Here is a 12,868-nt window from a genome sequence, read left to right as displayed (position 1 = left end):
CTAATCTTCTCTTGATGCCATTCGATGCCGTGACCTGTGTGTTAAGTGGTTTCAGAATATAGGGCAGAGACGGACCGGAAGAGAGAAGAAGGACGGGTGCAGAGGAAGGGAGCATGAGAATTGAACTTTGGAAATCTCGGCATGGGCGCGTGCGCGCACTTGATGCGTCCGCGTGGATTGAGCAGTTAAGAAGTCGAAGCCAAGAGCCAAGCCACGAGCCGGCTTGCGTAGCGGCTAGGCCATGATCTCCGATGGCGCGCACGCGTACATTACGCCTCCGCGCACATCACAAGATGTCCTGTGGACGCGCACGCGTACACTGCGCGTGCGCGCCGATGTGCGAATATGATTTTTTTTAAGAGTCACGTGACTTGGGCCTGGAGGCAGTTGGGAATCCCATTTTGGGGAAGTGCTCTGGCGGGAAAAGCTTAAGAAGACCAAGGGAACAAGGGTTAAGCACTTTTTTAGCTCATTTTTAGATTCTAGATATTTTTTGGAGGATAGTTAGTTACACTTGTGGAGAAGGAGAGAGATTCAAAAGCTCTCACTAGGGTTCATCTTCATCCAATTCTTGAATTTTCATTCACTCTTTGGTGAGATCCATTGCAATTCTCAATTCATTTTGTTCATGTCATAGATCTTCTTCTCCAATCTCAATTAGTGTTTGTAATTGCTCAATTCTCATAGATCTTGGATTCAACTTTGTAGTTTTGGATTTAATCAATTTCTTTAGAATCTCATTTCCATTGTTGTTCTATGTTAATTGTTGTTAGTTCCTTGTGTTGAAATAGTTTTAATTCTACTTTCCTCTCAAATTTACCATGGCTTTCACTCTTGCTCACCAAATGTTTGATGAAATGGCAACACTAGTTATGGAGTAAAAGTTTCTACTTGGCATAGGGTTTGAGCCATTAGAAGAAGTTGAATAGTTGTGCCAATTGTTGATTTGGAATTAGGGATTGCTAATTGACTTGGAGTACACTAAAGCTAGATTCCCATGAGGTGAAGCTAGGACTTGTGACTCAAGTTGATTACTCTCATTTGACTTTCCTCTATGCCTAGGGGTTAACTAAATGAAGCAAGGCCTAATTGTTGTCATCATTGAGAGAACTATAAGGATAGAATTTCTAATGCCAACCCTAAGCCAAGTCTTCTAAGGATTGATTGTTTGTTTTCTATTTTGCAAAAACCTTCAGAGAATCATAACAAGGCTTTCTAATCAATAAGATGCACGCTCTAGCAATTCCAAGGGAGGACGACTCGGGAGACTAATACTATCGGTTATAGATTGTAGGATTGTTTGATGCGAAGTTTAAGTGTCGATTAGACTATACTCACGATCATATTCATCATTGAATTCTAAATCGACATGCTAAATTTCGTTTATCAATGGCATCGTGATATTACCTGCTTTAAGTACCACGGATTAGGCCATTATGCTTCCGAGTGTCCAAATAAAAGGACCATGGTAATTAAAGCAAATGATATTTTCTCAGAATCTGATAACTTAGATGGGTATGAAGACATGCCACATGCGGATGATGCTACAGATAATGAAGATATAGTTGAGTATGCTGTTAGTGGCGAGACCCTTGTTACTAGGCGGATCTTAAATGTACAAGCCAAGGATGATCGTCTAGAACAGCGAAAGAACATCTTTCATACAAAATTTTTATTGGGAGGTAAGGTTGGACTCATGATCATTGATGCTGGAAGTCATACAAACGTTGCTAGCTCTACTTTGATCATGAAATTAGGGTTGAAATGCACCAAACACCCTAACCCTTACAAACTGGAGTGGCTAAGTGATGTTGGTGAGTTAAAGGTTATGAAGCAAGCTCGCATACAATTCTATATTGGGAGATATAATGACGAGTTACTTTGTGACGTGGTTCCCATGCAGGCTTGTCATCTACTCCTAGGCCGTCCATGGCAGTATGATAGGAAGGTGGTCCATAATGGTTTCACAAACCGATACTCCTTCACTTATCTTGGGAAGAAGATTACCCTTGCACCTTTGTCACCTAAAGAAGTGTACCTGGAGCAACTAAGCATGCGCAAATCTACTAAAGAGTATTTAGGATGTGAGAAAATTGAAAAACAAGAGGGTAAAGAGAGAGCTTTGAGAAATAAAACGTGTGAGAAAAAGTGTCAGGGCCTGAGTGAAAAAGAGAATTTTAAAAGAGAAGCATCTGTAGAGAGTGAGAGTGCTCACAAAATTTGTTTTTATGCCAAAGAGAGGGATCTGAAGCATGCTAGTTTAGAGAAAAAAATATTGGTGTTAGTACGATTTAGAGAGTCTTTATTTTCTACCATTGAAACTAACCATAACCTGCCTAGTACTTTTATTTTACTCTTGCAGGAATTTGGCGATGTATTTCCAGATGAGATGCCCTCAGGTTTACCTCCATTACGAGGTATTGAACATCAGATTGACTTTGTCCCCGGATCAAGCATTCCTAATCGGCCAGCTTACCAGACCAATCTTTAGGAGACGAAGGAACTGCAACGACAAGTCGAGGACCTTTTGGCTAAGGGTTTTGTGAGAGAAAGCATGAGTCCTTATGCTGTTTCGGTACTATTGGTGCCCAAGAAGGATGGCTTATGGAGGATGTGTGTTGACTGCAGAGCTGTAAATAAGATTACGGTAAAGTATTGCCATCCTATTCCTAGACTTGATGATATGCTTGATGAATTGCATGGTTCTGTTATTTTTACTAAAATAGATTTAAGGAGTGGTTATCATCAAATACAAATGAAACTTGGTGATGAATGAAAAACATCTTTCAAAACTAAATATGGTTTGTATGAGTGGTTAGTTATGCCATTTGGTTTGACTAATACACCTAGTACATTTATGAGACTAATGAATCATGTTTTGCGAGAGTTTTTAGGTAAATTTATGGTTGTTTATTTTGATGATATCCTTATCTACAGTAAATGTCTTGATGATCATATTTTGCATGTTCAATCTGCTTTAGAGGTACTTAGAAAGAAAAAATTGTATGCTAATCTCCAAAAGTGCTCCTTTTGTCTGAGTAAAGTTGTATTCCTAGGTTTTGTGATAAGTTCTGCAGGAATTGAGGTAGATGACGAGAAGGTGAAGGCTATTAGAGAATGGCCCACACCTCTGAGTGTCTCTGATGTTAGAAGTTTTCATGGTCTTGCGGGTTTTTATCGGAGGTTTGTTAAAGATTTTTCTACTATTGCTGTACCTTTAACTGAAATCATCAGAAACATGTCAACTTTAAATGGGATCAGGAATAAGAACTTGCCTTTAACACCTTGAAAGAATTATTGTGTTTTGCCCCCATTCTTATTTTACCAGATTTTTCTAAAACTTTTGAAATCGAAATGTGATGCTTTTGGAATTGGTATAGGTGCTGTTTTGATGCAGGAAAAGTGAGCAATCGCCTATTTTAGTGAGAAGTTGAATGGGGCCCGCCTCAACTACTCCACTTATGATAAAGAGCTTTATGCCTTGGTGCGAGCTTTGGAAGTGTGGCAGCATTATTTGCTACCTAAGGAATTTGTGGTACATACTGACTATGAATCCCTCAAACACTTGAAGGGCCAAGGGAAGCTGAACAAGAGACATGCAAAATGGATAGAATTCCTTGAATCCTTTCCATATGTAATCGCCTATAAGAAAGGTAAAGAGAATGTGGTTGCTGATGCATTATCTAGAAGGTATTCCTTAATCACAACCCTTACTTCTAAACTGTTAGATTTTGAGTGTATGAAGAAATTGTATGCAATTGATTCTGCTTTTGCCTCTATCTATGCTGCATGTGAACATGGTGCATATAACAAATTCTATAAGCATGATGGCTTTCTTTTTCGGGGTAAAAGAATTTGTGTACCTACAGAACTACTTGTTCTATTAGGGAGTTACTTGTTCTAGAATCACATAGGGGGGTTTGATGGGTCATTTTGGTGTGCATAAGACTTTGGATGTTTTATCTGAGCATTTTTACTGGCCCCACATACGTAAAGATGTTGAGAAATTTTGTGCTAAATGCATTGCATGTAAACAAGCTAAATCTAAGTCTTTACCACATGGTTTGTATACTCCTTTACCTGTTCATGTGCATCCATGGGTTGATATTTCTATGGAGTTTGTTCTTGGTTTGCCTAGAACTTGGAGAGGTCGAGATATCATTTTTGTTGTGGTAGATAGATTTAGTAAAATGGATCATTTCATTGCTTGCCATAAAACTAATGATGCCACACATATTGCTGACCTATTCTTTCGAGAAGTTGTGCGCTTACATGGTGTTCCCCAAACTATTGTTTCTGATCGTGATGTCAAATTCTTAAGTCACTTTTGGAAAGTTTTGTGGAGTAAGCTGGGAACAAAATTATTATACTCAACTACTTGTCACCCTCAAACTGATGGTCAAACTGAAGTCATAAATAGGACATTGGGAACCTTATTGCGTGCTGTTGTTGGTAAGAATTTGAAAACCTGGGAAGATTGTTTATCTTTTATTGAGTTTGTTTATAACAGGACAATCCATTCTTCCACTGGTTTTTCACCTTTTGAACTTGTCTATGGTTTTAATCCTCTCACTATCTTAGATTTAATGCATTTACCTTTGAGTGATATTATTAGTTTAGATGGAGCTAGCAAGGCTGAGAAAGTTAAAGCAATACATGCAAAGGCTCGTGACCTAATTGAGAGGAAGAACAAAACCACGGCTGAAAGGGTTAACAAAATCCGAAAGCATATAGTCTTCGAATCAGGAGATTCGGTTTGGGTACATTTGAGGAAGGAGAGATTTCCTACTCAGAGGAAGACTAAACTTGATGCTAGAGGGGATGGCCCATTCCAAGTGCTTGAGAAGATCAATGACAACGCCTACAAGATTGACCTACCAGGTGAGTATAATGTCTCTGCTACTTTCAATGTTTCTGATCTCTCTCCTTTTGATATGGACACAGATTCGAGGACGAATCTTTTTGAGGAAGGAGGGAAAGATACATGCTCGGAAAGACAACAGGGGCATTCTAAGACAAAAGGGCAGAATGGAAATTTCACACTTCCAGAGGGCCCCATCACTAGAGCACGTGCAAAGAAGCTCAAGGAGAGTTTTGGGAACCTGGCAGCGCTTGTGCATATGGAGTTACATCAAGTTCTAACTAAGGAAGAATGGGCAAGGCCCATTGGGCTAAGTCAGGACAGCAAGAAGCCCAATAATGCTTTCCGAATTCAGTGGGAGGCATAATTTATTTTTAAATTTCGAAATTCTAGACTTTTGTTTTAGTTTGTTATGTGGTCAAAAGTTTGTTAGAAAACTTATTTTAAATCTGCTATGCTTAGTAGTATTTTTAGGGATTTTAAATTTAAATCAAATCTGATCTAATCCAATAAGATCAAATTTGATTTAAATTAGTTATCTTATCTTTTAGTTAATTGTTAGGTGCCTATTTAAACACCTTTGGTGAGACAATTTACATAACTTGATGAATAAATTTCAGTTGCTTTTAAGCACTTTTTATTGTGTGAGAAGTGAGATAAGTGATTTGCTTCACTTGTTGCATGAGGAAGATTGGAGGATCCAACACTAAGGTGATATGCGTGGTGGCTTCTTTCAGTTTTCGCCCCTCTGATCTAGGTTGTCAAGGACAAGTTCTTTGAAGGTATAGTAGGAAATCCTTTCCAATGACTTAGGTTGATAAGAACAGGTATCTTAGAGGTCTAGTAGAAAAAATTCATTTATCTATTCTTTTTAAATTCCTTATCATAAGATGTTAGGTTGTGTTACATTTTTGGAGAGAGCCAATGGCTCTCTTTATATAATTTGTGTTGCTATTTTATTTTATCTTGTTGGTTAAAGTTACATAAGAAAATATGTAAAGTAACTTGTTAGAATAGTTAATAGTTGAGTTAGTTGTAACTAAATAATTGCTAGCAAAATTTGTATACAGAATCGGTTAAGAGGTTAGCTTATTATGTTATTTAATAGTTAAAGCTAGTTGTAAAAGTTAGTAAGTAAGCTCAATTCAATGAAATCAATTTTGAGACGGTGAGAAAATGCCAAAAACTCTCTGGTCACAATTTCTTAGTTTGTGAAGTTTTTTCAATTTTCTTCCTAAACATTTTACCACTTCAACAATTAAAATAAGGGAGGTATTTGAATTTAAATGTTAGTTATTAGTTTTTGACTTTCTAACCAATTTTGACCGTACGAATGACTTGAGTTTAAGAACCGGATCATTGTTGGACCGTATGGGACTCCAGACGTCAAGTCCGAAACAAATTATAAAAATTCTTGATACTTATAAAATTTTATGTTATATTTTTTTAGCACTAAGCTAGATAGAAAACTTATATTATGTATAATAGATCTTTTTTTTTTTCAAAATATATGAATTACGAAGTTTGATGAACAATGAATGAACTAAATCTTTTATCATATAAATCTTTATGTGATAGAATGCTTTAATGTATTTCTATTTGATTCTATAAGCAGATTTTTTTTTAGTTGAAAAATGAATATATTTTATTGGAAACTCATATGTAAATAGTAAGTCGCTCATAATTTAGCATATAATAGAGAAAGAAAAAGTTATTGTTAATGATATATTAAAACGGTCACTAAATATAATAAAAACATGAGAAAAAAAAAAAACTGCTGCAATGATTTGGTGACAGTTTTACCAGTAATTAATTGTCCAAGCAATTGTCCAAACAATAATATACGGATGACGCTCAAATTGGTGACCGTTATGTAACTATCGCAAAAAAGTTCAGCAAAATGGGTCAAAATCAAATATATATATTGGAGAAAGAAACTAATAGGATATATATGCTGTTGTTTCATTGTAGTTGAATCGTCAGAACATCAAATATATATATTGGAAAAAGAAACTAATAGGATATATAAAAGAATTTAATTATATAAGAAGAATGTAAACAAAAATGATTATTTATATATTTTAATTATATAATATTACATTTTTAAAATACTTTAGCTTTTCATTTGAGAAATTGTGCATTAACTAACAAATGAAATAAAATTAATCTTATAAATATTTTATGCCAACTTTAATTTATAAAAAGATATCTTTATTCTTCTACTAATTAATAAAATATTTAATCGTAGAATAATTGATGTTGGCTAGGTAGTATAATTAATTAATTAATTAATTGTTGACTAATATTTTATATTGAATAATATATTGAAATTGATATCTAAAATGTTAAGCATGTCCTGCAAGGTCTACATTTGTTTTTGAATTTTTTTTATATCGTTTCTTCAAATGAAAATAGTTATACTTTTTAAACAGATCAGATCACATATACAACTCGTTATGGAAGTTTTACAATTTTGATTTATATTAAAAGCATTTAATTTTTATGCTTGTTATAATAAAAAAATATATAAATAACTAATTATATATTATTATATTAATAAAAATAATTAATTTTTAAATTTATTATTTAAAGAATTATTTAAATATATAAATTTAATTAACTTATATTATTAATATATTAAAGTTAAACCCATCGCACGTACAATAGGAATTTGTATGACTATGCGTGACTGACTTGAATATGAATTGTCAATAATGCAAGTTCCGACCAAAAAGAAAATATATAATTGCCAAATTATTTATTAAATTCTAAAATAAACAAACCCAGCAGCGTTGAGTCAAAGACATGAGGTACCACAAAAATATCCAATACTGCTTAAATTAAACACAAAGACAGAGATATAGAAAGTTTTCAAGTATATTAGTATATTGATGTTTTAGTAAATTTTAACGATTGATTTTAATTATATACATTATATATTTTTTATAATTAAAATTAATAATTAAAATTTTTTAGAAACAATACTAGAAAATGGCATTTGAAAAAAAGATAGCGAGGAGAGAGAGTATGTCGAGGAGCACTGTACTGATGATTTTTAAATTCATAGTTTTTTTAAAACAAAATATAAACATCTCAATTTTAACAATTTATTTTACATAGTGATGCAAAATAATTATTTTATAGTCAAACAATAACGTAAAATATATACATATAATTTGGAGGAGGTATTTGTTTTGATATTTAAAAAATTTAAAATATTAAAATTAGAATTTTTTATTTTTGATTTCAAAAAATTTAACAATTTAAAACTAAAAATCTAATATTATTTTTTAAAGAATTTTTACATTTTAAAAAAGACGAAAAAATAATATAATTTAAAATATCACAATTTGACCTCATATTTAAAATTTTTTAGCCACAAAGTGAAGTATATAAATTAAATTGTTAGATAAAGTAAATAGTTATATTATTAGTGTGTAAATTGTAAAGAATGATTTGAAGTATCCTGAAAGAGTTGCATATTATTATTGTCAACATTTTTGCAGTTTCTTTTTTTATTTCTTTGTTTCCATGCTAACCGCAAAAACATTGACAATAATAGTATACGATTCTTTCACAAAAACAGACACAAATTTAAATTTTATATATATATTGTCTAATTCAAACAGGCTAAAGTTTGATGAATAATGAGATAGTGAGATGTATGTTACATTAACCTTCCTCGTTAGGTTGATTTAATTTAGGTTTAATTATTTTTATAATTTTATTAAATTTTTAATTTAAATTTTATATTTTTTAATTAAATTTTTATACTATATAAATTTAATAAAAAATTAAAAACGAACAGAATAATTAAACTTTTAATTTAATCCTCTTCGTACTTTTTAATTAATTAAGGTTAAATTACACAGTTGGTCCCTATACTTTTAGTGAAATTGTAAATTGGTCCCTAAAGAGAATTAAAATTTGTAGTTTAGTCCTTGCCGTTCAAAAAATGTTTGATTTAACAGAATATTCTCTATTTTGATCATGTGAGTTGCACATGTGATAATAGGGACCAATTTACAACTTTAGTGAAAGTGTGGGGACCAACTGTGTAATTTAACCATTTGAAAATGATAAAAAATTTTCTAGGCTACCTGAATCCACCCCGCCCTGCCCCTCTCCAACTCTCTCACTCTCACTTTCTCACTTTCCAAAATGGCACCCCAACCCCAACGCTCTCTGTCTCTCACCTCGGCTCACCATCGTTGTGCCTCTCGCCTCCGTCACCGCACCAGATCAACTAATAAATTGAGTTGCTATTTTTATGTTGATTTGTTGCTATTTTTTTCTTAGACATTGAATTGTTCTCTTTGAGCATGCTTGGGATTGGAATTGTTCTCTTCCATTTATCGGTGTTCAGTATTGGGATTTGATGTACCAGAATCACTACCCACACATGTAATGAATATGTTCTTTGGCAAGTGCACCAAATATCGTCAAGTAATAACCCACAGTGGAGTGGGATCGTATCCACAGAGATTGATTGATTGAGCAGTTTTGGTTAATGAGTTAATTAGTTAAGCTAACAAAAGTGGAGAATATTGAGTGCTGTAAATTAAATTGCAGAATTGTAAATGGCTCAAAAGTAAAAGAAAGCTATAAAGTGCAGAAAAGTAAATAGTAAGAATGTAAAGAACAGAAACGTAAATGACTGAATTGTAAATGAGGATAGGGAATAGCAGAATGTAAATAAAGCTATAAAGAATGTGGAAGATAAGAATAAGGGGAACGCCAGTGATGAGCGGATAATTATACGCTTTTTGGCATTGTTTTTAGGTAGTTTTTAGTATGATCTAGTTACTTTTAGGGATGTTTTCATTAGTTTTTATGCTAAATTCATATTTCTGGACTTTACTATGAGTTTGTATGTTTTTCTGTGATTTCAGGTATTTTCTGGCTGAAATTGAGGGACCTGATCAAAACTCTGATAGAAGGCTGACAAAGGACTGCTGATGCTGTTGGAATCTGACCTCTCTGCACTTGAAATAGATTTTCTGGAGCTTCAGAACTTTAAATGGCACGCTCACAATGGCGTTGGAAAGTCGACATCCAGAGCTTTCCAGCAATATATAATAGTCCATACTTTATTCGTAATTAGATGACGTAAACTGGCGCTCAACGCCAGTTCTATGCTGCATTCTGGAGTCAAACGCCAGAAACACGTCACGAACCAGAGTTGAACGCCCAAACAGGTTACAACTTGGTGTTCAACTCCAAGAGAAGCCTCAGCTCGTGTATAGATCAAGTTCAGCCCAAGCACACACCAAGTAGGCCCTGGAAGTGGATTTCTGCATCAATTACTTACTTCTGTAAACCCTAGTAGCTAGTCTAGTATAAATAGGACTTTTTACTATTATATTTTCATCCTGGATTGTATTTTTGATCTGGTGATCACGTTTTGGGGGCTGGCCTCTCGGCCATCCCTAGACCTTCATCACTTATGTATTTTCAACGGTGGAGTTTCTACACACCATAGATTAAGGGTGTGGAGCTCTGCTGTACCTCAAGTTTCAATGCAAGTACTACTATTCTCTATTCAATTCGACTTATTCTTATTATAAGATATTCGTTGCACTTCAACATGATGAATGTGATGATCCGTGACACTCATCATCATTCTCACCTATGAACGCGCGTGACTGACAACCACTTCCGTTCTACCTCAGACCGGGCGCAAATCTCTTGGATTCCTTAATCAGAATCTTCGTGGTATAAGCTAGAATTGATGGCGGCATTCATGGGAATCCAGAAAGTCTAACCTTGTCTGTGGTATTCTGAGTAGGATTCTGGAATTGAATGACTGTGACGAGCTTCAAACTCGCGATTGCTGGGCGTGATGACAAACGCAAAAGAATCAAGGGATTCTATTCCAACATGATCGAGAACCGACAGATGATTAGCCGTGCTGTGACAGAGCACTTGGACCATTTTAACTGAAAAAGGAGTGACAAAGATTGGATAAAGACAGTAGAAAAGTAGAGATTCAGAAGGAACACAGCACCTCCATACACCTATCTGAAATTCCCACCATTAGATTACATGAGTAACTTTATCTTTATTTTCTATTTAATTTATTATTATTATTCGAAAAACCAATAATCTCTTAAATTAGTTAAATCCGCCTGACTTGGATTTACAAGATGACCATAGCTTGCTTCATACCAACAATCTCTGTGGGATCGACCCTTACTCACGTAAGGTATTACTTGGACGACCCAGTACACTTGCTGGTTAGTTGTGCGGAGTTGTGACAAAGTGTGATTTATGTTTGAGAGCACCAAGTCTTTGGAGCCATTGTTGGTGATCACAATTTCGTCCACCAAGTTTTTGGCACCGTTGCCGGGGATTGTTCGAGTTTGGACAACTAATGGTTCATCTTGTTGCTCAGATTAGGTAATTTTCTTTTCAAAAAGTTTTCAAAAATCTTTCAAAAAAAAAATTCTTTATTTTCGTTTTTCTAAAGAATATTTTCGAAAAATTTATTAAGAAAATACAAAAAATCATAAAATCATAAAAATCAAAAATATTTTTTGTTTCTTGTTTGAGTCTTGAGTCAATTTTTAAGTTTGGTGTCAATTGCATGTTTTAAAAAAATTATTATGCATTTTTCGAAAAATTCATGCATTCATAGCGTTCTTCATGATCTTCAAGTTGTTCTTGGTAAATCTTCTTGTTTGATCTTGATGTTTTCTTGTTTTGTGTCTTTTATTGTTTTTCATATGCATTTTTGCATTCATAGTATCCATGCATTAAAGAATTCTCAGTTTGGTGTCTTGCATGTTTTTTTTTGCATAAAAAATTTTTCAAAAATATGTTCTTGATGTTCATCATGATCTTCAAAGTGTTCTTGGTGTTCATCTTGACATTCATAGTGTTCTTGCATGCATCATGAGTATTGATTCATAATTTTCATGTTGTGAGTCATTTTTGTTGTTTTTCTCTTTCATCATTAAAAATTCAAAAAAAATAAAAAAAATCTTTTCCTAATTTTTTCATAATTTTCGAAGATTTGAGTTGACTTAGTTAAAAATTTTTAAAATTAGTTGTTTCTCATAAGTCAAGTCAAATTTTCAATTTTAAAAATCTTATCTTTTCAAAACTTTTTCAAAAATCAAATCTTTTTCATTTTTTTTATTAAGTTTCGAAATTTATTTTTTTAATATATTTTTCAAAAATCTTTTTCTTAATTTTATCTTTATTTTCGAAAATTATGCTAACAATTAATGTGATTGATTCAAAAAATTTGAAGTTTGTTACTTTCTTGTTAAGAAATGTTCAATCTTTAAATTCTAGAATCATATCTTTTAGTTTCTTGTTAGTCAAGTAATTAATTTTAATTTTAAAAAATTAAATCTATCTTATCTCATCTTTTATATCATATCTTTTTCAAAAATTTGATTTTTAAATATATTTTCTAACTTCTTATCTTCTTATCTTTTCAAATTTGATTTTCAAATCTTTTTCAACTAACTATTTGACTTTTTGTTTGTTTCTTATCTTTTTCAAAACAACCTAACTACTTTTTCCTCTCTAATTTTCGAAAATATCTCATCCCTTTTTCAAAATTCTTCTTAAATTAACTAATTGTTTTAAATTTTAATTTTAATTCTATCTCATCTTTAATTTTCGAAAATCATTAACTCCTTTTTAAAATTAATTTTCGAATTCTCTCTCTTATCTTCTTCTATTTGTTTATTCATTTACTAACACTTTTCTTCACCTCTCTTCATCTCCAATCACTGCCTCTATTCTTACCCTTGTGTTTGGATTCTCCTTTCTTTATTCTTTTCTTCTTCTACTAATAATAAGGATCCTCTTTAATGTGACATAGAGGATTCCTCTTCTTTTCTTGTTCTCTTCTCTTTCATATGAGCAGGAACAAGGAAAAAAGCACTCTTGTTGAAGCTGATCCTGAACCTGAAAGGACTCTGAAGAGGAAATTAAGAGAAGCTAAATTACAATAATCCAGAGACAACCTTACTGAAATTTTTGAACAAGAAA

The 12,868-nt window shown here is 33.0% G+C and overlaps 1 pseudogene; it reads left to right on the top strand.

Moving 5' to 3' along the window:
• Window positions 1-1,369: 1,369 nt before the first annotated feature.
• On the top strand, window positions 1,370-5,228 carry LOC110278622 (uncharacterized; annotated as a pseudogene).
• Window positions 5,229-12,868: the final 7,640 nt, after the last annotated feature.

Source organism: Arachis duranensis, chromosome 3, assembly GCF_000817695.3.
Source record: "Arachis duranensis cultivar V14167 chromosome 3, aradu.V14167.gnm2.J7QH, whole genome shotgun sequence".
Classification (NCBI taxonomy): Eukaryota; Viridiplantae; Streptophyta; class Magnoliopsida; order Fabales; family Fabaceae; genus Arachis; species Arachis duranensis.
The sequence above is the reverse complement of the archived record's forward strand: the minus strand, read 5'-3'. Positions and strand labels throughout refer to the sequence as shown.